This window comes from Sminthopsis crassicaudata, chromosome 3 (assembly GCF_048593235.1).
Source record: "Sminthopsis crassicaudata isolate SCR6 chromosome 3, ASM4859323v1, whole genome shotgun sequence".
Classification (NCBI taxonomy): Eukaryota; Metazoa; Chordata; class Mammalia; order Dasyuromorphia; family Dasyuridae; genus Sminthopsis; species Sminthopsis crassicaudata.
The window spans coordinates 114222848-114249120 of record NC_133619.1 but is presented as its reverse complement, the minus strand read 5'-3'; the positions used below and the strand labels follow the sequence as shown (position 1 = coordinate 114249120).

The 26273-nt window shown below is 32.0% G+C and overlaps 1 pseudogene; it reads left to right on the top strand.

Annotated features, from left to right (window-relative positions):
* The first annotated feature begins 1489 nt into the window (after positions 1–1489).
* On the top strand, positions 1490–5185 carry LOC141561909 (polycomb protein SUZ12 pseudogene; annotated as a pseudogene).
* The last annotated feature ends 21088 nt before the right edge of the window (positions 5186–26273 follow it).

Genomic DNA, 26273 nt, shown 5'->3' with positions numbered 1-26273 from the left:
CATCTCCAATTGCTTTTCAAATATTTTTAATGGAATGTCCAGTAGACATCTTAAACTCACTATTTCCAAAATAGCACTCATAATATTTTCCCCTAAATTATCCTTTTTTAGATCCCTTCCCTATTATTATAGAAGGACACACCATCCTACCATTGCCTCAATCTAACAATGTAGAATCATCTTGGATTCATCATAATCCCTCATACCCTCATATCCAGTCTGTTGCCAAAGCCTAGAGATTTTATTTTTCAATATCTTTCTCTTATACCCACTTCTCTCCTCTAACATTGCCATCACTGTAATTCAAATTATTTTTATCTCATGTGTCTGAACTAATATCATAGACTATTAATGAATGTCTTTCTCTCCCCACATCAATCCATCATCCACCCAATCACTAAAGTGGTCTTCCTAATACAAAGGTCGACCAACTCTTTATTCAATAAAGAAAATGGCTCACCAGTGCCTCTAAGATCATATACAAAACATTATGTGTGGCATTTAAAATCTTTTATAACCTAATGTCTTCCTAACTTTCTAGTCTTTTCATATCTTGTCCCTCAACATGCACTCTTCCATGGAGGAGATACTTCTTTCAGGTCAAAGCATCTTTTTCTGGCTGTCACATATGCCTAGAATGCTCCCTCTTCCACATTAACTACTAATCTCCATGAATTCCAAGATTCCAACTAAAATTCTGTCATCTGCAGGAAATCTTCTCAAACCCCTCTTAATTCTAGTACTTCCCCTATATTTATCTTATATTTATTCTGTATCTAGTTTTGTGTTCTTTGTTTGTTTTTGAACTAGGGGGTAGTATATTTGTTTGTACATTGTCTTCTCCGTTAGATTTCAAGTACTTTGAGAGTAGTTTGTATCTTATCTTGAACATTTTAGAGAATTAAAGTTTTTGGAATGACTGATATGCATCATTAACAGGAAAATTTTAGATTGTAAATATGGAGAGTCAAGACAGAAAGAAAAAAGAGTGAGGGAGACAGGGAGGATAAAGACAGATACAGAGAGACAGACTCAGAGACAGAGAAAGACAGAGGCAGAAAGAGACAAAGTGAGAGGGTAGGAGAGGAGGAAAGAAACAGAGAGAGACAGAGATAGAGACAGAGACAGAGAGACAGAGAGAGAGGGGAGGGAGAGAGAGACAGAGACAGAGACACAGAGAGAGAAACAGAGACAGAGAGAGACAGAGAGAGAGAGATAAAGAGAGAGAGGGGGGAGGGAGAGAGAGAGAGAGAGAGAGAGAGAGAGAGAGAGAGAGAGAGAGAGAGAGAGAGAGAGAGATGAAAAAATGAAAAACTACATCATTGCATAGAAACACTCTATTTAGAGATTACTGAAAGTCCTGAGAATATGAAACAGGTCTCTAAGATTCTGCGGGGGAGCTCAGAGAAAACTGTTCTCAAAATGCTGATTTAAAAAGGTGTAACAACTGATCAGTTGGTCTTCAAGTATCCATATTATAAACGCAACTATGGCAAACTCACTAGTATGCCTGTGGTTTGAAGAAATGCCTAAAACTTGGAAGGTATTATTTGAAAATACTACCAACTAAACCCTACTTAGTACAGTGGATAGAGCACCAGCTCTGAAGTTTGGAGGACCTGAGTTCACATCTGGTCTCAGACACTTACACTTCCTAGCTGTGTTATTCTGGGCAAGTCACTTAACCCCAACTGCCTCAGCAAAACAAAAACAACAACAACAACAACAAAAACCCTCAAAAGTGGAGGATGCATTTGTGGATAAGAAAATGAGAGAAATAAAGTATCAGGGGGGAAATAGAGATTAATCCCTGTTGAATTGCTCATTAGGAAAAAGACATAGAAAAAAAGCAATTTTCTTCCTTTTGTATCAGCAAGCTGGTCCTGAAATCAGGAACACCTTAGTTCATAACCATCTCAGACACTTATCACTTCCTAGCTTTCTGGGCAAATCACTTTACCCCAATTGTCTCAGCAAAACAAAACAAAAACAAAAACAAAAACAAAAACAAAAAAACCTGTTAGAATTTCTCAAATTATCAAATCTCACGTATTTTTTTTTTTTTTTTTTTTTTTTGGCTTTAAACCTTTCAATTAGAAAAAAATTAGAAAAATTGTCAAACTCTCAAAGGAGTATTTCCTTACTTGCACAATATCAGTATTTTTAATTACATAGTTTTAATGTATTATCAAATAAATTTCACCTCTACAATGTGGTCAGATTTGATTTTTTGACTTTTTTAGTGTATTACTGAAGACAGTTTGCTCTTCCTAAAAAAAAGAAAAATATTTTATTGACTATAACTTATCTTAGCATTTTAAATGTAATTTTAATTTAGACTCCTAATGTATTTTTCAAGTACTCTTATTTTAAAAAATAGATTCTTAAGAGCAAGCGCTCATTAGATTATAGATATAAGAATACATATGTGTGTTTATACATATAAAATTAGACATTTTTTCTTTTATTTTAGTCTTTTCTTCACTCATCATTTATTCATCAATCATTTCATTCTTTTGCCCAAGAATGTTATCATTTCACTTTTTTTTTTTAAACATTCATAAATGGTCCCCTAAATGTTTAGGTCAAGAAAGTAAATATGTTCATGATGAAGTATGAATTGAGAAGATTAATTTACAATGAGAAAGCAATCAATGAACGTAAATCAATGCAACCTATGTAAACTACACTGAAAAGTCAATTGTTCACCCTATCAGAAATTGATTTGATGAATGTAATTTATTAAGAGATCTAATTCCTGGGCATTGCCTTCATGCTCTTCTTAACTTTTATCTATGGTTTATTAACTAATCAGTGATCTTACAATTATCAGTATGAAATCACTATTTAGAAAATTTGCTTATTTAACGTCAAGTTTAATGTTATAAAACTCTATCAGAAGAATGGTAGTCATTAGTGTTGGTGGCAGGCTTCAAGATTTCAGAGGCAGTGGTAGCTAGCACTCAGGCAACAGATTACTTTGCCTATGATAAAGCTGAAAATGGAGCAACTCTTGGCTGACAGAGAACTATTGGTTCAGATAATTAAGAAACCAACACAAATCTATATATTTTTCTTATTCAAAATCTTATAGCACCAATATTTTTGCACAGAACTGTTACTTATATGTCTCACTAAAACTCCAGAACAAATCTTTTTAGAAAAACATGCAAAATTGGTGACATGCTGTTGAAAATAAAGAAAATGAAAGGACAATAAGAATCCCATAGCTCCTCAGACAGCTCATGTAGAGCTTACATTTACTGGTTTCATTCTCTTTCTCTGTCTGTCTGTCTGTTTCTCTCTCTCTCTGTCTCTCTCTCTCTGTCTCTCTCTGTCTCTCTCTGTCTCTCTCTCTGTCTCTCTGTCTCTCTCTGTCTTTCTCTCTCTCTCTCTCTCTCTCTCTCTCTCACACACACACACACACACACACACACACACACACACACACACACACCACACACACACACACACAAATGGCATGTTATTATAAAACTCAGAAAATGAGCAAAGTACTGTTATCCTAAATGTTCTACTTGTAAAAGTGTGCCACAAAAAATGAAAGGTTGTCCTCTGTTAAATAAGAGAAATTGTTACAAATAAAAAATTTCTGAATCTAAAACAAACAAATCATGAAACTATACATCTTTTTACTATTGCAAGTTATAAATTTGAATCTAATAACAGCCTCATGGTGAATTCTTATTCCATGCTATTTAGAGTGACTTGGCCAGGAAGAAGAAAATTTAATGAAATATCAATGAACAAAACAATGAAAATAGAAATGTCAATGAATAACTTCCAACTAGAAGAAAACAAAACACTTCAAATTTGAAGATGGACAAAAGACTTTTGCTGCATACATTACTATATTTGATAAAAACAAAAACAGACAGTTGAAACTTCTAGGTAGAGAGTATAAAATAGTCATTCAGAAAATGGAAGAAAGTCCTATTAGTAAGAAAAAGCAACATGGGAAATGATTCTTGATGGAAAAGGACCTTGCAGTTCACTTTTCATTGCACAGAAGATGTCAATGATAAACATATAGCTCTTTTAGCAAAAACTCTTGCAAACAGAAATTGAAAGAATTCTCCAAAAGAACATAAACCTAGCAATGTTAAATCATCTCAGAATATAGTTATGAAAGAATCTTTATCTACAGATCTCCAAAAAACCAAAAAAGGATATTTTAAATAGATTCAAAGAAATGTTACAAATATTTTACTAGTTCTTTTATAACAATACAAAACAACAAATTGAAGCCAGAGATGACTCACATTGTAGTTGGTGCATGCTGAACCACCACAAACTTTAGAATTTACTCAAACATTATAAACTCTCATAGTAAATTTACCTTCAATTATGTATATAAATCCAGAGCTGCTAGAAGAGATGTTTCTATCAATTAATGGTATGATGGTTCCTATATAGAATATGAGGATATTCATTGTCAAGCTCAATTTTCCTTTAGTTGTAATGGGCCAGTGAAGAGAATACCTATCATACACATTCTCATATATAGTCCAAAATATACCAATGCAAGCATATCTGAATTTTTTGAATCTGAAAATGGAGACATAGAAAAACAGCAATGAACATGCAGCAGTGGGCACAATTGGTTCTAGACATAATTGTTTACCATTATGTCAATGCAAAATAGAAGCAGGTAGTGAAGATGAAAAGGATCCTGAATGTTTAAGAGAAAAAAAAATTACTCAAATTGAAGAATTTTCTGATGTCAATGAAGGAGAGAAAGAAGTGATGAAATTATGGAATCTACATGTCATGAAGCATGGGTTTATTGCTGACAATCAAATGAATCATGTCTGTATACTGTTTGTAGAGAATTATGGACAGAAAATCATTAAGTAAAATCTCTGTCAAAACTTCATGCTTCACCTGGTCAGCATGCATGACTTTAATCTCATTAGCATAATGTCAATAGACAAAGCAGTTACAAAGCTTTGGGAAATGCAGCAGAAATTAGACAAAGGAGAAGCTGTCCCCTACCCCCAGTGAAGAGTCAACTGAGGAGCAAAATGGAACATCAAATGGATATAGTGACATTTACCCAGGGGAGAAAATTTCAGATACTGACATCATCTCAGGGGTTTCAAATAATGCAAAAGAAAAAAAAAAAAAAAAGAAAAAGAAAAAAAAAAATTCTGAAAGAAAATGCTAATCCCGTATTATGGACAAACACTAAAAAAATCCTGGGGAATATACTTACTAGGAAGAGCTTCTGTTCTGTTTTACTTTATAAATTAGTTCCAATCAGGCACTGTTAGATGAAGTCAATGATTTCAACAAAGACTTCATATCAGAATTCATTTGACTTCATTATGCAAGTTATAAAGGTATACCAATGTTATTGATATCATTACAAATTCTCTAGTTTGAGCATGAAGAACAATACATGACTTGTAATTTGAGTGATTAATGTCTTATGAAACCCATTGAATTGATAATATTAAAGAACACATATATAAATTTAAAAAAACTATGTATCTTCTTCACATTTTGATATTCTCTTACCTGTTACTATGAGCCTAATTTATAAAGGTTACTTTGTTGTTTTCCAGGGAGAGAAAAAGGTAAAATAATTACATTTGGGGCAAAATAAGTGCTTTGGGAAAACATTAATAAACTATGTATTATATGCCCTAGCAATAAAACAAAGCTTTATTTGGCTTTTAAAGATATCAAAGAATATTATAGCTCTAATCAGGATCAAGTATTATATTTTCACATATGGCAGAAAAAAGAATAAGCTTAGATTTAATGCTGTGAATATAGAAAACACTCTGATTCTAAGAATTGACACACTAGAAAGTGAAATCTTTGGAATGAGGAAATTTTGAATTATCTCTGGAAAACTCTACTTGAAACTGTCTCTAATCAACTCTGGAATCAATAAATCAATAAAGACATTAGTAGAGATGGATGTGAGGCCCTTTAAGAGAGCATTAAAAAAGGACACAGAAAAGAGGTGTCTATTCCAGAAATGTTTAAAAAAAAAAGTCTCATCTTTTGGAATGGAAGGCAATGTGAATTAGACTATTTTGGATTATGACATAAATCCAAAAAGGAAAATTAGAATCAAACTGGGTATGACCCTGAAAACTTAGAAAATTCTTCCCTTATTTCACATCAATTTCTTTCCCAAGAGTCAATGCAGGAAAATTGAGGGGTGGTCCTCTTGTTAACTCTATCACCCTTATTTCCAGATCCTTTCCCTGTTGTTGAGAGATATCAGCCTTAACTGCTTAATTTAATAGAAAATTATAATGCTAAGTTTCCTTCTTGACTTAACAGGATTTTTGTCCAAATCAAAGCACTGACATTACTATTTTATTCTGATCTTTTAAGGTTACTTTCATCCATTAAAATACACACACAAAAACAATAAAGATGTAATATATTTTCTCAATTCATTGATCTCAATATTCTGTTAATGGTCTAATCCCTTTTAGGAAAGATAGAATAGATTTAGAAGAAAAAGGAGTTTTTAGGTTTTAATCTGATCCTGAGTATGCTTGCCATCCAGCTAGTATCCTTCTGATACCATTTCTAAAAAAATCAAATATTTTCATAATTGTTGAGGAAACAAACATTATTTGAGATTATTATCTTTTTCTCACTCCAACGTACAAAACAAACAAAAAATACTCAAAAAGAACAATTCAATGGAGACAGACTAAAGAGTTAGAATGAGGGTTAGCAGTCAGAGATTTTGTTGATATAAAAATCTCTTGGGTGAAGAAATACCTAATATCAACAACATGATACTTTTTTCAGCCACACATCATTTAGAACACTGAATAGGAAAGGGTTTTCCATGGGACATACAGTCATATGTCAGATACTGGATACTAAGCCTGTCTTACTTTCTGGCTTGAAGACATATTCACTATTTTTCACACCATTGCTAGCTCTAAATATAATTTGAAATTTTAAAATTTCAGCATTACATTCTATTAATATTATTTTGTGGAAGAAGTTGAGGTATATTTAGATCTGCAAATGTATTTATAGAGAATATGCTCAATAGAAAAGAACAAAAATGTTTTATGCAATGTGAAATGATATATTATACAATTATATATTATATATTATATTAATACATATTCGTTATATAATTTGTTTATTGTAATGTATTATATATTATAATGTTAAATGTAATATAAAAATTATTTCCCAATGCAAGTATTTTACATGCAAAATAATACTATTCTACTAATTAACATTTTAAAGCGCAGTTTGGGTACTAAGGAGTTAAGTGGTACACTCAAGTTTAGGTCAGAGGCAGAACTTAAACCCTGATTTTGATAATTATGAGACTAACTATCCACTATAGTTTGCCTTCTCTTCTTTTAATATAAAGGATTGTAATTTTATAGAAATAATTTTTGTTTTCTTCTCTAATTTTAAAATTATCCCTGAAATATTCTTATGTGATACAGAGTCATGATTTGAACAATAACAATATTCCTGTAAGTAAACTTTGAATAACTCCATTACTCATGATCTAAATATAGGCTAAGAAATGGATATAGCAGAAGTTCAAAACTATTCTCTCTTGATGCATAAAAAGCAATCTATATAGCAATATATTTCCTGGATTTGTTTTCCAGGAAAACCACACACTTTTCCACAACCAGTACTTCCCATGGACAATCTCACCACCTGGATATGGACAAGTCAGACATTCCATAATCATTGCATTGTTAGTAGGAGACAAACTCAGCTGGTTCACTGAACCAACGGAATGGCTAACAGGTGGAGTGGAGACTTGGGGCATTTAACAGAGTCCCAAGTACTTTATATAGGATATCCCAAAATTCTCAATGTAGTTTTTAGCTATTAAAGCTCAAAACTGAATTAAGACTATTTTAAGTCTATGATAGTAGAATATGAAGTATTAGGGAGTTATTCCCTAAAAATACTGTGAATAAATAAATTTCATCAAGGAATTTTGAATTATATATTTTCATAATATTAAGCCCAAAAACCAAGCTAGCTGTTATCGCAGGGACAATGCTATCATGCTTTAAAAAGCAAAGCTAAATGATAATCAATTGTTAAGTTCAGAATCAAAAATTCTCTTCATATCAAATGAAAAAAGTCCATTGTTGAGTTTAAACAAATGAAATTATGATGCTGTCATTGAATTAAAAAAAAATTTATTCCCTTCTCTCCTAATATGGTATAGTGGATAAAGGCCTTCAATAAAAGATGTGGGTTCAAATCCTGACTCTTACAATTACAAGATATGTGAGTTCTTGTATCAACTGACTCACAGGCTCAGGACTATATTTCAATTTAATAAAAAGGTTTGTTTTTTTTTAATAGATTCATTATTTCCATCTTGAATTATCATTTTCTCTGTACTTTATTAATATGCCAATTAACACTTTTATATGATCCAGTTTCTGCATGTTACTGTAGAGAATATAGAGAATTCATCCCAAATGCTCCCATGAACTAATTGTGTCCAACTTATGATTTCTCAGGGCTTTTTAAACTTTTTCCATTCATGATCTTTTTTCTCCTGATAAAAATTTTACATAACCCATAACCTTCGATATATACATATATAGAATAGATACAAATATAAAATATTTTCTGATAATAAATCATAATTTCAAAACCCCCACATTCAGTTAAGTTATCTTATATGGGGTCATAACCCAAGTAAAAGAATCTCTGTGGTAGAGCATTTTAGGATCATAATAGTTTGATCTGTCATAGTCAGACATACTCTAACTTAAGACTAACATAGTGATGTCATTTTGTCCTTCACAAGGGTGAGGGACAGATACAACCAACCAACCAATCATCTACAACATTCTATTGCATCTCTACTAGACTTAGTCATAAATGTTTTGTATCTTTAGTGCTCCAGCGGCTTCCCCTTCACATCTCCATTAGCTTTTGCCTTCTCTGTTAAGTTCTCTATCTTACCATTAATCTGATCTTTTAAATTATCATTTTCTTTTCATCATTTTACTCTTTTGTTAATAAATCTAAAATATCTCTTTCTTGCTATATCTGATTCAAGAAACCTTGTTATTATTGTTCAATTGTTTCAGTCGTGTCCAGCTAATTCTTCTCACCCCATATGTGGCTTTCTTGACAAAGATAATAGAGATAATAGCTTATTTTTGCCAATGATGAAACTGAGACAAACAGCCTTAAATGACTTGTCCAGGATCACACGTCAAGTAAATGTATGAGCCCAGATTTGAACTCAGGAAAATGAGTCTTTCTGATGCTAGTGATGGCATTATGTCCACAACTCTCCTAGCTCCCTCAACATACTTTATCTGGTTTCAAAAAAACAAAACAACTTTATTTCCAATATTATTTAGTATATGATCTTGGCAGTAGTCAGCCTACTCTTTTTATTTTCCTCCAAATAGATCAAGCTTATTTTTCATTTTTTCTTATTCTCTTCTCCCTTCTAGCAAAGCTCACCTTTATTTTGTCCACTTCTATAAATCATAACCTATTTTACAAGGGATAACAGATCTAGTCTTTCCTCCCCTAGGGATCTCTAAGTGTACTTTAGCCCATCATATCTTTGGTCTCATTAGTTGCAGTATGTTGTTAAGTGCATAATTATTCTTAACAATATAAATATGTTTGAATTTTGTTTCACTGACTGAAACACTAGTTTCCAGACTTATTTGATAACATCTTATCTTTTTTTAAAAAACATCCCTGATACATGCATATATGTATAAATTGATATCTATGCTATATATATTATACAAACATGTTACATACATTATGAAAGACATTTAAAGGGATGAGATAAAGGTGATTAAATTTTTAAAAAATTATTTATTAGTAATACAATTCCTTTTTGTTTTCAATAAATATTATTAATTATCATATTTTTAGTCAGAGCAATATGATCGAATATGCTTCATTATTTTTGAAGCATCCTTGTGTATGTCCTGAGGGATAGAATGGAATTTTAAATAATAATTGCTTGTTTGTAATTAATTGCTCAGTTAATTTGATCAATGTAGCTAGCCAAGCAAGTGAATTTCTACTTTTAAGATAGTTTTAAAATTGAAAGATACACAGAAAAACCATCAAATAGTGGTGCATAACTTCTGAGCAAGAATCCTGTTTTTCTGTGTCTGCTTGGAAAATTATGTTAGCAATTATATGAAGGATGAATTGTGGGTAGAGACACAGAGACTAGAGGTAGTGGTTAATTAAGAGGCTATTGTTAAAATTCAAAGGAGAGATGATGGGAGTCTTAACTTGGGTGTTAAGTGGTTGTGTCAGGAGACATAAAACAAATATTAGAGACTAAAAGGACAAGATTTGGAGTAAGTAAAAGTGAGTAATGTTATAAGCTATGTAGTTTATATATATATATACATATATATGCATATAAACATATATATATATATATACATATATATGCATATAAACCATAAAATGTTGTAAACTTGAATGTTTGAAAAAATATATGACTGAAGAACTTAGACTTCTGATCTCTCTGATGTTTAATGCAGGCTTCGTCCTCCTGATTTTAACACAATTTTTCATTCTTAAAGTGCTACAATCTACTTTTGTCTATCACAAACTTAATACTTTCTTCTCCATTAATTAAAATGGAGCCTCCAAATTTGGACTTGTTAGAAATAACACTCTTGACACTGAAAATCAGATATCAAGGAAAATTTATTAAAGAAGAGTCTTAAGGAATCTCTTCAGGTTTCTGGCTAGAAGCCACTCCTCTTAGGGAAGAGAGAGCACTCAGTACAGAAATGGAGGAAACTTTATATTTGATCGGTGATACAGCCCCTCTCTTTAGAAAACAGATTGGTCCATTTCATTCAGGTTACACTCTTTCTGCTACACTCATTATATATTTTTCCTTTAATATGTATAAAACATATTCCCCTCCCCCATCATACATCCCATATTCAAAAATGGCAGAAAACTCCTCCTCTAGGGTATGTTGTTTAATATCCAATTAGCCTATTAAACAAGGTCAGTAGTGATTTGTTAGTCAGGTCACTGACCCCAACTAGTTTGGGCTGGATTGGGTTATTATTTTAAATTTGTGGTTTTCTCAAAACTCCAAGATTCTTTCTGATTGGCTTAATCCACCTGTACTTTCTTAGTCCCCCAATTCCTTGTTTGCTTAAGGCTTCTATTGATTACTTAAATGTTCTGTGAATCCTAATCTTCTTTAACCTCTCACATTCTAAAAATCTCTTGGTCAGTGGTACCCACTATCCCATACTATGTCAAAGCTTGCAATACTGTGGAAACCCAACTTTTTAGCATTTCTCACATTATCTACCATGATAGGACCAATGTGTCATATAAAGAAGTGGAAATAGAATTAAAAAAAAATAAATGATGAGAACTTTTGTTGGACTAAAAGGATATATACAGGGGAGAAAAATTATTTTAAAGATATCTAAGTATGAAATCTTAAAAGAATTGAAAGAAGGGAAGAAAAAATCCCCGAAATTATAGTTATTACAATGAGTGATTGCAAGATTATAAGTTGCTAGTTATCCATATAGAGTTTTACCCAGAGCCTGAAACAAGCCCCAGAAATTGGAACTTTGAAAGCATGATTTTTTTTTTGTGCTTTGTTGTTGTTGTTTTTTTGCACAAATGTCAGAAGTCAGATTTGCCTCCAATTTTTATTCAATCATTTTAAGTTCTTTCCTTCTAGTAGAAGATCTCTGACTCTTACAAGCACTACATCACAATTAGAATTTTGTTTCTATACTGGAAACTGAAGGGATGTCTATCAGTTGGAGAATGACTGAATAAAATATGGTATATGAATGTTATGGAATATTATTGTTCTGTAAGAAATGACCAGCAGGATGATTTCAGAAAAGCCTGGAGGGACTTACATAAACTGATGTTGAGTAAAGTGAGTAGCACCAGAAGATCATTATACACTTCAACAACAATGCTATATGATGCTCAATTCTGATGGACGTGGCTATCTTCAACAATGAGATGAAGCAAATCAGTTCCATTTGTTCAATAATGAATAGAACCAGCTATACCCAATGAAAGAATTCTGGGAAATGAGTGTGAACCACTACATAGCATTTCCAATCCCTCTATTTTTGTCCACCTGCATTTTTGATTTCCTTCACAAGTTGATGTACGTTATTTCAAAGTCCAATTCTTCTTGTGCTGTAAAATAACTGTATGGATATGTATACATATATTGTATTTAACATATACTTTAACATATTTAACCATATTTGCCATCTGGGGGAGGGGATGGGGGAAGGAGGGGGAAAATGGGAACAAAAGGTTTCAGCAATTGTCAATGCTGAAAAATTACCCATGCATATATCTTGTAAATAAAAAGCTATATAAAAAAAGAATTCTGTTTCTATGACTTCCCTGGAGCTCCTTCATCAATGATCACCAGTCATGTCCCATTGATTTAACTCCAACTGACTTTTAATGACCTCATTGTCCTTGGCTATTCTGTTGTCTTTAACACAATTGACTATTCCATCCTTTCAAATTCTTTCTCATGTTTTGATTTCACAGATGCTATATTTTCTTTTTAAAATTTTTCAATTTTTAAAAAAAATCAATAATATTTTACTTTTCAAATACATGTAAAGATAGTTTTTTAATGTTCATTTTTGTAAAACTTTGTTTTCCAGTTTTTTTCTTCCTCTTTTCCTTGCTTCCCTCCTCCACAATACAACAAGCAATATAATATAACTTAAACACATGCAATCCTTTTAAACATATTTCCTTACTTGCCTTGTTGTGCAAGAAAAATCAGACCAATGGTTGGAGGGTAGCAGGGGAGATGAGAAAGAAAAATAAACAAACAAAAAAGGTGAAAATACTATGCTTCAATTCATATTCAGTGTTCAAAGTTCTCTCTCTGTTTGTAGTTGTCATTTTTCATCCCAAGTACATTGAAATTATCTTGAATCTTTGCATTGACGAGAAGAGCTAAATCTATCACAGCTGATCATCACATAATCATGTTACTGTGACCAATGTTCTGCTGGTTCTGATCATGTCACTCAGCATCAGTTCATGTAAATCTTTCCAGGCTTTTCTGTTCATTATTTTTAATAAAACAATAAAATTCCATTATATTATAGATTATCATAACTTATTCAGACATTCCACAATTCATGGGGTTCAACTCAATTTCCAATTCCTTACCACTACAAAAAGAGCTGCTAAAAACATTTTTACATATGTAGGTCCTTTTTTATGATCTCTTTGGGATACAGATTCAATAGTGATACTAGTCTATCAAAGGATATGCACAGTTTTATAGGCCTTTGGGCATAATTCCAAATTGCTCTCCAGAATCATTTCACAACTCCACCAAAAATGCATTAGTTCCAGTTTTCCTACATCCCCTCCAACACTTATCATTGTCTTTTCCTGTCATTTTAGCCAATCTGATAGATGGGAAATGGTCCCTCAGAGTTTTTAAAATTAGCCTTTCTGTAATTATTAGTGATTTAAAGCATTTTTATATGACTATAGATGATGTCATTTTCTCTTGATTATCTAACTCTACTATCTCTTTAAAAAATTCTGTCTTCCTCATTAGACCTTTCATTTTCTTGCTGATCCCCTCAAGGGAAGGTTGTGTAGTGAGTTTCTGTTCATGATCCTTCTTCTCTATATGTATTTTTCCTTTGGGAATCTCATTCACTCAAATAATTGTATCAGCTCTAAGAAAATTACTCCTCAATGTATGTTATCACTTCTGATTCTTCTTATAAGGTCTAGAAAGTCTAGGTATCTCAAATTGCATCTATACTATATCTATTTTTCCATTCTATATGGTCCCAAAGGCTAAAGGAAAGTAAAAAATAATTCCTCAAAAATATTTGAGCATCCTTTTACTGAACTCTGAGCATAACTTAATCTTAGTTCTACATATTTCTTCATTCTGTTGAAAAATATGAATATTTAAGATTTATTGACGTATTAAGTTCTTGTTAGTTCTTATGCTAGCTTATCCACAATAAATGAGTTAAAGTGACCAAAGACAAATGACTATACTATCCTAAGATAAAAATCAATCAATCAACTTCTATTAAGATTTTTATATTAAATTACTACATGCCAGGCACTGATCTAGGCAATTGAATATAAAAACAAAAATGAAACATTCCCTGATTTGAGTGGAGACAACCAGTATAAATAGAAATATGCAAATATATACATGTGCATATATGTACATGTACATATATGCACATATACATATTTATTAAATAAATTAAAGGTAATTTAATGGAGACAGGAACTAGCAGCTTTGCAATAAAAATGGCTTCATGAAGGAACTTTGAAAATTCAAATTCTAAAAGGTAGGAGTAAAACTGGAGCTTATTCTGGGAACTCGAAACAGTCTGTGTAAAATCACAGAGATGGGAAATGAACTGTTATATGTGGAGAGCACAAGAAGGGTATTTTTCTGAACTATGGAATTTGTGAACAGGAGTAATGAGTAATAAGCTTGGGAAGAAATGTCATAGCCATATTGTTAAGAGTCCTAAATGCCAGAGGGGGGCTGTGTTTGATTCTTACAGAGAGTTCAGTGTCTTTATGATTTATTAATGAAGGGGAGGGTGATATGGTCAAACTTGTGCTTTGGTTAACAGTTTGGCATCTGTATGAAGCATGGATTAGAGAGGGGAGAGAATTCAGGAACATCAGAGTAATGAGAAAGTTTTGTAATAGCCTGATACAGAAGTGATGAGGAGTGGAACTAGAGTAATCTCTTTGAGAGTGAAGAGGATGGGACAGCTTAGAAAAATGTTCTGGAGATAGAATTGAGAAGACTTGACAACTAGTCATTGATTGGTTATGGAAAGTAAAGAAAAATGAAAAGCTCAGGATGATTCTGATCTGATAGTGAATTTGGGAAGAGAATTAGCAGGGAGACATGGAGGGAGAGAGAAGATGTTTTCTTTTGGATACAAATTTAAGATGCTTCTGAGGCATCCAGTATGAAATATCCTATAGGCAGTTGACAATGAATGAGTAAAGTGAAAAATATTTCTCAAGAATCTAACATATAATAATCATTATGCTAATTGGTAGAATTACAAAAAAAGACAACAGCCTGCCTTCTGGGAGTTTACAATTAGTGGGGGACTAGAACTTCAATATTTCTCTGATCTAAACAATGTGGGGATTTTCATTAAAGATTTAGACTGTCATCAATCCAAATTTCCCTTCCTGTGTCATTTTTATTCATATTTTCATATAATACTTGAAGGAAAAATAATGTTCATGTAGCAAACTCTAACAATGCCAAAATATTTTTCTCTAAAAATTTCTGTGAGAAATTACTTTAAAATCTTTCATACCTATTTTATAGATCAAGAGTTTCAAATATGTAAAACTTTAGTGACTTGGCCATGTTCACATAGCTAGGGGTATCTGGTCCCTTCTCTTGTTGTTCACCAATTTAAAAGCTTCTAACATTTCATAAACTGCAAGTTATGGTCTTGAAACTTAGTAGCATCAGTCATTGGATAGCTGACATTATGGCCTTTTTCTCACAACTTAACATTATAACACAAATTGCTTAACTCCTGCTCAGACTCTTTTCCCCCTTCCTTTCAGCACTAAATAACTCCTTTAGGTCATATAACCAGAGTAAAATGAGCTACTCTGTGAAAGGTAGTAAGATACACACATAGTAATTTATGGTACCCTTTTGTCTTTGTGGGTTTTGTAACAGTTATATCATGTTGATGAAACATTTGGGGGCTATTTTACACATAGTTCAGTAGGGTCTATGGCACAACTGTTAATATTTTCAAAATTTTGATCCAGAAAGTATAGTTTGCTCTTCATTTTAAGATTGCTTGAAAAATCTTATTTTAAGAACTAAATGATTTTTGCACAGAACTGCAAAGTTGAATGCTTAATTGATTTTTGGAATCCCTCCAGATAGGTTTTTGTTCATCCACTATTCAAACCCAACCCACAATTGCTTAGCATGGGAAACAAAGGGGAAAAAAATAAAATTTGCTTGTTGATTTCCTCAGACTTCCTTGCCTTAACGAGTTAAAGTATAATAATGAAATATTTCATTTTTGTTCAATTCTTTCTTCTCTAATATATATAAATATTAGGTGTTTTGGGGGGAGTTTAAATGTATAAGAATTTGTATTCCTATGTTTTCTGTTTAGAAATGAGGATCAGAACTTACTTGTTAGGAAATAAAATTCATTCAAAAACCACTTTGATAGGGAGACAAACAACATCTTATTCAAAGTACAGACTGGTGTTGATACGTGCAAAATAGTATTTACAGTGACAAGATCTGGGCTTTGGTGTAAAGAAGGAAATGAGATTCCCAGATCAATTTTAAATTGTTGCATTGTTTTAAGATTATACCTATCACAAATATTTCCTTTGGAATTCTTTAAGTTATAGGATGCAGGTCAGTGCCTGTTTATGTCCAAATGAGACACACAGAGAAGTTCTCTGGATATAGCCATCAGCAATAATGACATGGGGCAACCAGTGTTAAGTGATCCCCAGCATGACAAGAAAGTCAAATACCATAAGATTTGGGGCTTAATGAAATGTGGTTACAAATTATTGAGAGAGTGGAGACAGGGGTCATACAAATCTTACAGGGCAATTGAGAGTGCACTTACTGATCTCTTTAAAAATGTTCTGAACTCAGAGGCTTTGTTCCTAATTCTTACCCCTTTCCCTAGTCCACTGTTTGTGAAAGTGCCTTATTCCTGGAGTTTCCATCTCCAATAATGGTTATTAAAGGAACAATACTATCGTAGGATTTGCATCTGTATTCATGGCCCCTCAGCCAATACAACATTGCCAAAAATAGTCACTCAGCAGTATCAAATAATCAAGGGATAAATGTGGTTGAGTACAAAAAAACCAAAGTCCTTAGAGTTTGACATCTTGTGTTGAAATAGAGTGTCTAAGGTTTAGTGTGTGTGTCATTAATCATGTAATTTAATATATTTGGGCCTTAGTTTCTACATCTGTAAAATGAAGAAAATGGGGTAACTGGCTTCTGAGGATGTCCCTTCTAGGGCTATAATCCTATGAATCATGTAATATGGCAATATGGCATACTGTCCACCTCCTGATAGTCACACTCCAGTAAAACTTCCTCTGCCTCATTCCACTATTCTATTTGCCCTATGAAACACACACACACACACACACACACACACACACTGGTTGACGCAGTGTTGTACTTTGAATATAGAAAATATAAATAAAAACAATGAAAAGGGTAATAAAAATGATTAAAGTTCAATAACAACCTTAGAAAATAGCTTAGTTATAAGAAAAAAAAAGAAGTATAAATGTGCACCAATAAAAAAAAAAAAAAATGAAAAAGTAGGTTACAAAGAACTTTAACACACATCACAAAGCACAGAGATGCTGAATATTTCAGGTCTCTGAGGAATGCCCTGTAGAGGTGGAAGTTTCATGTAATGACTTCTACTGATTTATACTTTTGTGTAGATTCAAAACCCCTATCCTTGACCTACATAATTGATTTAATTACTTAATTGGCCTGTTCTATGAAAGCTGAGGCTGAGATTCTGGTTTACCAAGTTATATAAAAATGTTTGTAGCCAAACACTTGAATGTTTCTGTTCACTTTTGTCCAAAAAAACCAGTCATATCTATCTATTAATTTTTAAGTATTTTCATCCCAAATTCATTACACGAGGCTATTCAAAAAAGTAGAAGCTAAATTGCTTCATGTCAAACTAGTATTTCTCATAAGTAACATTGTCAACAAAAGGATAGGTAACTGAAATGCTCATTTCTATTTTTGTTTGCATATCCTGTATTTTATTATTTTCAGTGTACTTAAAAACATGATTGTATAATTTCTTTTCCTGTAGAATCTTTCTATTAGAAGCATAGCTTATGAAGCCATCTGAAAGAACATGGTTTTAAGTAAACAATAAAATAATTCATAGTAAGGTTTATCAGAAGTTTTCAAAGATCAGGAGATATTCAGATGCAAGTGCATTTGAAATTTTAGTTACATTTTATTTAAGTGAATCTACTGGCTCATGCTTTAAAATTGTACAACAATAAAGCCATTTTGAAATAATCATAACTATAAGGAGGTTGAAATTACACATGTATCTCTTTATTCCTAACTTAAGTATGTCACACATTTTAGCTAATGGACAATACATTCACAGCTGCATGGAATCACAAATCAGTTGGTAAACACAGATAGCACAATGAGATGAATAGAATTATAATAGATATATGGATAATAACACATTTCAACCAAGATTTCACAACTTGTCTTCAGTGCAAAATGTAAAGCTTGATTGAGCAAAAGATAAAGTTAATACTATCTAATAAGAACAGACCATTATAGATCAGTGAAACTGCAAAACAGAATTATATGACAAGGGGCAAACCACATTATCTAAATTAACATTTTTCCAGCATGAACAAGAAGGGCCACTGTAAGAAAACGAGAGCTAAATAGTATGGCCTGCATTTAGTCAACCTGAAGTAATTATTAATTTATGGTTGTCTGTGATTTTAATGAAAATGAAAGCTGTGAGGAAAGAATTGAGAGAGATAATGTGCCGTGAAATTGAGTTTCATTTATTTAGGGGCCACCTTTTCCTTTTTTTGTTGTTGTTAAAGGAAGAAAGTTAATGCAAGATGTCCACATTAAAATTTCACTAGGATTATGTAACCGCAGACTTAAATGGTAATCGTTATCTTTGAGTAGAGTTAATGCAAAAGAAATTTAAGACTAGATTTCAGGCCCACTATTAAGGTGGGAGTAGGCAATGACTAAGTCCTACACTTTATGGAGAGGTTATAATTATTGTTTTATAAATATGATGAATCCAATCACTGGTTCATCAGCCATTTGATTCTTGCTATCACCCTTGAAATACCCCTTTCCATGATGGCTTTTTTCCCAAAAATATAGAATTTGAAAGCCAGGAGGGAAACCAATGGAGATAAAAGAAATCAAAATGCAACCCCTTCCTCTGTCCTTCAACATAATACTTCTAAGTAACTAGAAGAGTGACAATCATTACAAAGAATGAATAATAGGGATGGGGAGTGAGGATGGTAGTGTGGTGTGGAGTAACTACAGATCATGTAGTAATTTTTCTTCCACACAGACAATACTACTTTTCTCCATTGCTTAAAATGTGAGAGAGCCAAGCAAGGATAATTGCAGGATTATTTTGAAAAATGTCATTAACGACAATTGAAATGCACAATGGATTTATAAAATATACACATATATCTATACATATATCTATATGTATACATGTATCTATACATATATAATGATATATACAGATACATACATATATACATATAAAGTCAGAGAATTCAGATTTGAATCTTGGTCCTGTCAGTTACTATCTGTATGGTCTTAAGTAAGTCTCCACCTCTCTCAGGTTCCTTATCTGTAAAATGAAAGTGCTTAGACTAAATGACCTCTATGATCCCTAGGATTCTACTTTTGAATGTCTAAGGAATACATTCTTTCTCCTTTCTCCCCTTACCCCCACTACCAATGAACCTTAGGTAACTTATGCTATCAACTTCCTTTCCTCTTATTCCAGAACTTACAAATTCTATAGGAGGAAATTACAAAACTATTTTAATTGGGTCCACCACAAATTGATATTGTTTCCTCAATTACTTCTTCATTGTTGTATTGAAATCAATCTCTTAGAATCTTTCAGTTCTTCCCTACAATGACTTTTTAATTTTCTCATCTTTCTTCAAGTCCTAAACTCTACCTTCTTTTCTTATTCACTTAATGACCTCATATCATTGAGTTATTTTAGGAAAAATTTCATGTCTTTACCTCCCCCTTTTTCTGATGTCTACATTTGAGTATCCCCTTCCCTGCTATTATTATCTTTCTCCATCCATCATCATTGCTGTCTAATATATTTTCAGTCCCTATTTACTGCTTATTCTACAAACAATAGATAATCAGGTTTAGGGCTGGAAAAGACCTGATTCTCTAGTCCATCCTTTTGTTTTACAATCGAAAAATAAATACACTAAGCTCTTTTCTACTTCTACTCTAAAATATCTTTTGAACTTGGATGTCCTCCATATTTCTGTCCTTTACTTATGTCTTCTCTTTTAATGATTTTCCTTTGTTATAGCTATCACCTCCATGAAATTGACTTTCAAATCTACAAGAATCTTCTTGTTTCAAATTTCCATCTGTCTACTGGACATTTCTAACTAGATGTGTGATTGACATCTAAAACTCAACATTATTGAAAATGAATTCCTTGTCTCCCCAAATCCAATCTCTCTCCTTAACTTATCTATTCCTTTTGGTCACACCATTATCCTTTCAGTTATACACGTTTATAACCACAGAATTATCTTTGGTTCTTCATTCTATCTCTAGCTTCTCAAAAACTGATGTGTGATCAAATTCTATCAATTATATATATGGAATAGTTCTTAAATATGGAAAGGACAGCTAATACATTCACCTGTGTTGTCAAATACAAATAGGGATAGATCTCAATGAACTTCATACTGACCTTAAAAGCCACACGTTAAAATCATCTATGATATAATGTATTTTTGTTTTCTTTTATTAAATATTTACCAAATATATTTTAATGTATTTTGGGCCATACTCAAGAGTTTTGCAGACACTTGCAGCCCATAAAGTTTGACACCTCTGCCTTAGATCTGGATTTGAATCAAAAAGGATCTTAGTAACCCAGGAGGCTAAGATAAAGCTTAAAGATAAAATACTAGGCAGGAAGAATTGTATTTAAATACTGGTTCTGCCACTTGAAAACTGTATAATCACAAGTAAGTCAGTTTCATTGACTTCAAAATGGAAAAAAAGAAAGTAGTAGATGATTTCTGAGATTGATTCCAATTCTAAATCTATAATCCCATAATTATTCTATATGCCATGTTTTTATATTTTAAAAGTACATGGACAATATTTGCACAGTAAGAGAAAGTGGGATTTTATTGAGATCCATAACTATTGCAAAGAATATCTAAAATAACTGGGGTAAGAAATCCATTAAAATATTGCTTATTGTCAAACTGGAATTTGTGAGGTCATAAGAAACTGAACTAGATGGTACTTGAAATGGAAAATAATAGGGGCTATTGGCAATTATGAAGAATAAATGTACTCCTACCATAACCTGACTATTATGGACCAAAGAAGGAATAAGAACTAAGTCTGAGTTTTTTGAAATCTGGTGACTGGGAGCATAATGATACTATAACAAAAATAATAAAGTCAGGAGAAAGAAAGCTTTAAGAGAAGTTAATGAGTTTAATTTTTGACATGTTTAGTTTGAGAGAGTTACTAAAAACTTATAGTAGGATAGAAAATTCAGGAGTAAGAGGATGATTTAAGGGGTAAGGTCTTATGGAGATGAGAGAGAATATGTTTAAAAGCACAGATGAAAAATATGGCCTTGATGAGGAAATAGACTTAGGAGGATTGAATTAATGGGAAAAAAAATAAGTGGCAAAGTTAGAAAGCTAAAGAATTCCTACAAATGATTTTAATCTTCTCCCCATGAATATTTATTTATGTATACTTATATAAATAGTGTAATATAATCTGCTTGCCAAAGATACATATTTTGTGAGCAAGCATTTTCATTTTCTTCTTTTGTTTTTCAAGCAAAATACAGAAATAGCTCACTACAGTGCTTGGCACATGGTAGGCAATTAATAAATCTTCATTGATTGATTTAAATAAAAATGATAACAAAACTAGAAAAGTTAAAACTCTTTTTAAAGTGTTGAACCAAATATTGTTTTTTTTTTATATCTAAATACAAAGTCACTGGTTTATGTTAAAATTGTCAAAATTGTAAATTGTTTTATTAAAATATTATTTATATTCAAAAAAATTTATGAAATAATGAAATTTAACATGAAAATTTGCAGATAATTGAAAATTCATAAGTTTTTAAAGATCACATCTTTTAATTTTTATCAGATGCCTTGCATTATATGTTTTGATTAGTTTATTATTAGTTTTAAATTTATATTTAAATTTTCATGATTATATAATTTTTATATTTTATAATGATAACTGTGACATAAATTTTAATTTGGAAATTTGGGTGCACAAAAGTTGTTTCTTGTAGTTAATGTAAGTACTTAATAAATAAATCTAAAACCATCATATATTGGATAACAAAATTTCCTGGGAGTTCATAGCATGATTTGATAGTTGTTTTTATTTGAAAATTGTTTTTGGAACAAAAGACATTTGGATCTAAAATTGAATAGTATTTAATATCCAAATCTTTGTTTAAAAAGATAGACCTAACATAAGTATTTTAATTTATATACAGAATACATGTTTTGCTGTTATTGTTGTTGGTGGTGATGGTAGTGGGGTGTTTGTATGTGTGTGGTTGTATAGTGTTTGTGTGTGTATGACCCACCTAAAACACATGACTAGCAATCAAATCTCTAAGTCAAATGTTATGGATATCTTTGGAACTTTATTTCCATAATTCCAAAGTAGTTTCAAAAACTGATGCAATTCTCAAGGCTACCAACATTGCATTAGCCTGCCTATTTTCCCACAATACTGTCAATCTCTGTCTTTTTTTCATTTTTACCAATTTGCTGGTTATCACATCAGGACTGTTTTGGTTTTCATTTCTCTGTTAATATTTTAAGAATATTAAATTACTGGATAACAGGATAGTAATGATTAATCAGAATACAAAAAATTTACTGTATTTATTTATCTGTGTTGCATTCATCATTCCACAGTAAAGGAGATGAGGGATAGGATATTCTCAGAATTAAAATAAATATAAGGAAATTATTTGTTCATCAAAAATTTGTTTTTGTTATCAGACCCTGGAAGACAAAGAGACAGAGAGACAAAAACAGAAAGAGATATAAAAAGAGAAATAGAGGCAGACAGAAAGTATTTTTATTGTTGGCTTACTATGTTTTAGGCCTTAGTCCAAGACTTAGAATAAAGCAAAAAGACAGCATTCTAATCTCAAGGAACTTACATTTAATAGGGGAAGAAAATACATAGAAGAAATTTGGAAAGTGCTGATACCCACACTGGGGAAAGGCTACTATAAAAGAAATAGAAAAGTCTGGAGAATTGAGAGTAGAGCCAGAAGAAAAGTAAATGGTATTTCAATTCAGAAATTAATCAATTAAAAGAGAGAGCATTAGGAGTAAAGGTATTTCTAAGGTGAAAAGGTTGTTCATGAGGTGGTCAGAAAAGTCTGGAGAGTCAGTATGTAGATTAACATATATCTGTAAAGAGGATTCTATCTCTGAGCAATGGCAGTTAACTATTTGAAATATGAGAGTGTATACCCACATGAGCAAGCTCTACATAGATATATCTGAACGTGGACTTCTTAACTTTAAATAGGAGCACATGCTTATGTAAGAAAGGTGCTTAATTAAGCAGGGTTCTCTCTTCATTCTAGAGTTATTTGAAAATTTGGCTTTTGAGTTTTTTCTCAGTGAAGTAAAGTATTTCTTTCAGTTAAAAAAAAAAAAAGTTTAAAGGAAGGTGCCAATTTCATGAAATCTAAGAGGAAAACACTTTGTACCTAAAAAAAAAAAAAAAAAAAAATTAAAATTATTTAAACAAAAATGTTTCTCTCAGAATAGACTTTTGATTCTCTCATTTAACTTGTCAACATAAGCTTATTCTTATACAGGTTTAATAAATTCAATAACAACCACAAAGAAAAAAATATGATTCAATAAATTTAATGATCTGAGTCCCAATGCCACAGGCAAATTCTTTCTTCTTCAACAAAGGATCTCACTGGAGAAAATTACTGGACCGCACTCAAGAACTGTTGGATAACATCTCAATAAAAATATGCTGGAATTCCCCTTAGCCAGTGGCATTCAATTCCTAAAACAAAACATAAAGAGGAACTTTTAGCTCTTTGTAACTTAATAAGGAGAATATTTTAATAATATTAAACAAATTCCACCTCCACTAAAAGCCTACTCTGATACTGCATTGTAGCATAAAGGTGAATGCATTCCCCAAACTGTTCTAGTCAACCACATATCTTATGGATCACTGATAAAGAAAAAGCATTTGAGTAAGGGCCAAGAGGTGAATGTATGCCTGTTATGTGAGAATCTTCCTAGCTAAGTGCACAAAGTCTCAACAACAGAAATTTATCTAGCAGGTGATTTTTTTTTTTTTTTTTAAACAAGATCATCTACTAAAAGCCCTGAGGATTAAGAAATTAGTTTGTGAAGGAAGCATCTATAGGATGATCTCATTGTTTCTAGGAATGTGAGCATTATTCAAGATTGTTGGTAGATTTCATTTTGTATCTTTAATATGGATTCCTGTACCATTACTAGTGCTTTTTGGGGAGGGAGAATTTGTATATATAAGTATACCTCCGTTTCACATCATAAGGAATATATTAAGGTGAATTTAGTTATTGTTTTATTTCCTAAACTTCTATTGGGAATCATAACATTATACATTATAACATATTTGGAGGGGACTCTTAAAGAACAGGATAATTCATTTGCTGCCAAAGCAGCTCATACACAACTAGTTATCCAATACAATCAAACAACATAAAAGATACAATTAAAGGTTGTGGCTCTGCCATCTAGGTAAAACTATAGAGTTATAAGTTGTTCCCAGAGGAAAAAAAAAAAAACATTTTTTTAAAGAGCCACATCTTTGTTAATTGCCAATAGAGATATAATCCATCAATAAATATTTAGTAAACACCTACTATGGGCCAGACACTGTGCTAAGCAAGTGTGACTATGTTAGAAACTATGAGACTATTTGATTTCCTCTTTCCTAGCTTATAATAAGTTAGGAAAGTCTAAAAATGTTAAAAGGTAGGTAATAGATATAGAACAGATTGAATTTTAAGTGATGTCTCAAGACAATGGAGAATAAAAGAAAAAAAGCCAAAGTAAGATTTAGGAAATACTTGATGACTAGTAAACCTAACTGGTCTAAGCAGATAAATCTTAAAAGGTGTGTTTTTTGTTTTTGTTTTTGTTTTTGCTTGTTTGCTTGCTTTTTGTGTAAATGAAGGCTCTGTATTTATTGATATGGTCTCCATGCATATAAAGTATATAATGAAGGATGTCCTGTTCCCTTAGGTCTTATGGAACTTTCATTCCTGTAGGGCAGCATGCATACTGTTTCAGTATTATGTCACTGAAAAGAAGATCATGAGAAGGACTGTATTCTCAAATAGGACTAACATACATTCTTTCACTGTTTTTGACAAAGCCTGCTTATTAAAAAATTGAAGAACTGGCAGCAGCCTCTTAGGATAGAGAATCCTTAAACTATCACTAGTCCTTAGCTCCCTTTTCCTCCTGGAATATCTATCCATCTACCTTGCAACCCTCTCCACTCAATGGTGAGTTCCTCCTGGAACTCATATTTTGAGGAAGTGTCAATTACTTTTTCAATCCTTTTGCAAATTCCCTTTTGTCTCTCTAGCAAAGAGTTTCCTCTAAGAAGTTTTCTCCTTTCTTTCAGTTGTTCTCATTCTATCTAGTGTCAAGTCAATCAGCATTTATTAAGAGCTATTATGTCAGGGACAGTGCTAAATATGGGGAACAAAAATGCAAACAAAAAGCAGTTATCCCTGCCCTAAAGACAATTACATTCTAAAATTGGAAAATAACAAATAAACATTATTAAATAGTCATCTGGACTCAAATTTATATAAGAAGTTTAATCTCTAAAAAAGGTTGCATTAATACTAATAAAGTTCTTTTTTAAAAAAGTCAATTCAACAAGTGTTTACTAAAATTTCACTATGTTTTACTAGGAATATAAATACCAGCAAAAAGAAAAAAGATCTTTCCCTCAAAGAGATTACATTTTAATAGGATAAAACAAGATTAAGAAGGAAGTTAAAAAGTATAAGAAAAATGGAGTATCCCTATGGGGATATAGTAAAGGAAATTCAGGCTGTTAAGACTGTAGATAGGAGAGGAATGGACAAAGAACAAGCTTGGGAATCCTCCTTACTATGGAAGTTCTGGGAGGAAAGAACCAATCAGAGGAAATGCAACATACATGGAAAGGATTTTTTTTTTTTGTGGTATGATTTCTCATTCTCTCAACGGATAGAATGAACTTACAGAGTGAAGACATTTTTGTGACATGTTAGAGAAATGTGAAAGAACTAAATAACTCATCTTTCTGAGTTCAAACCTGGACGCAGATTTATTAG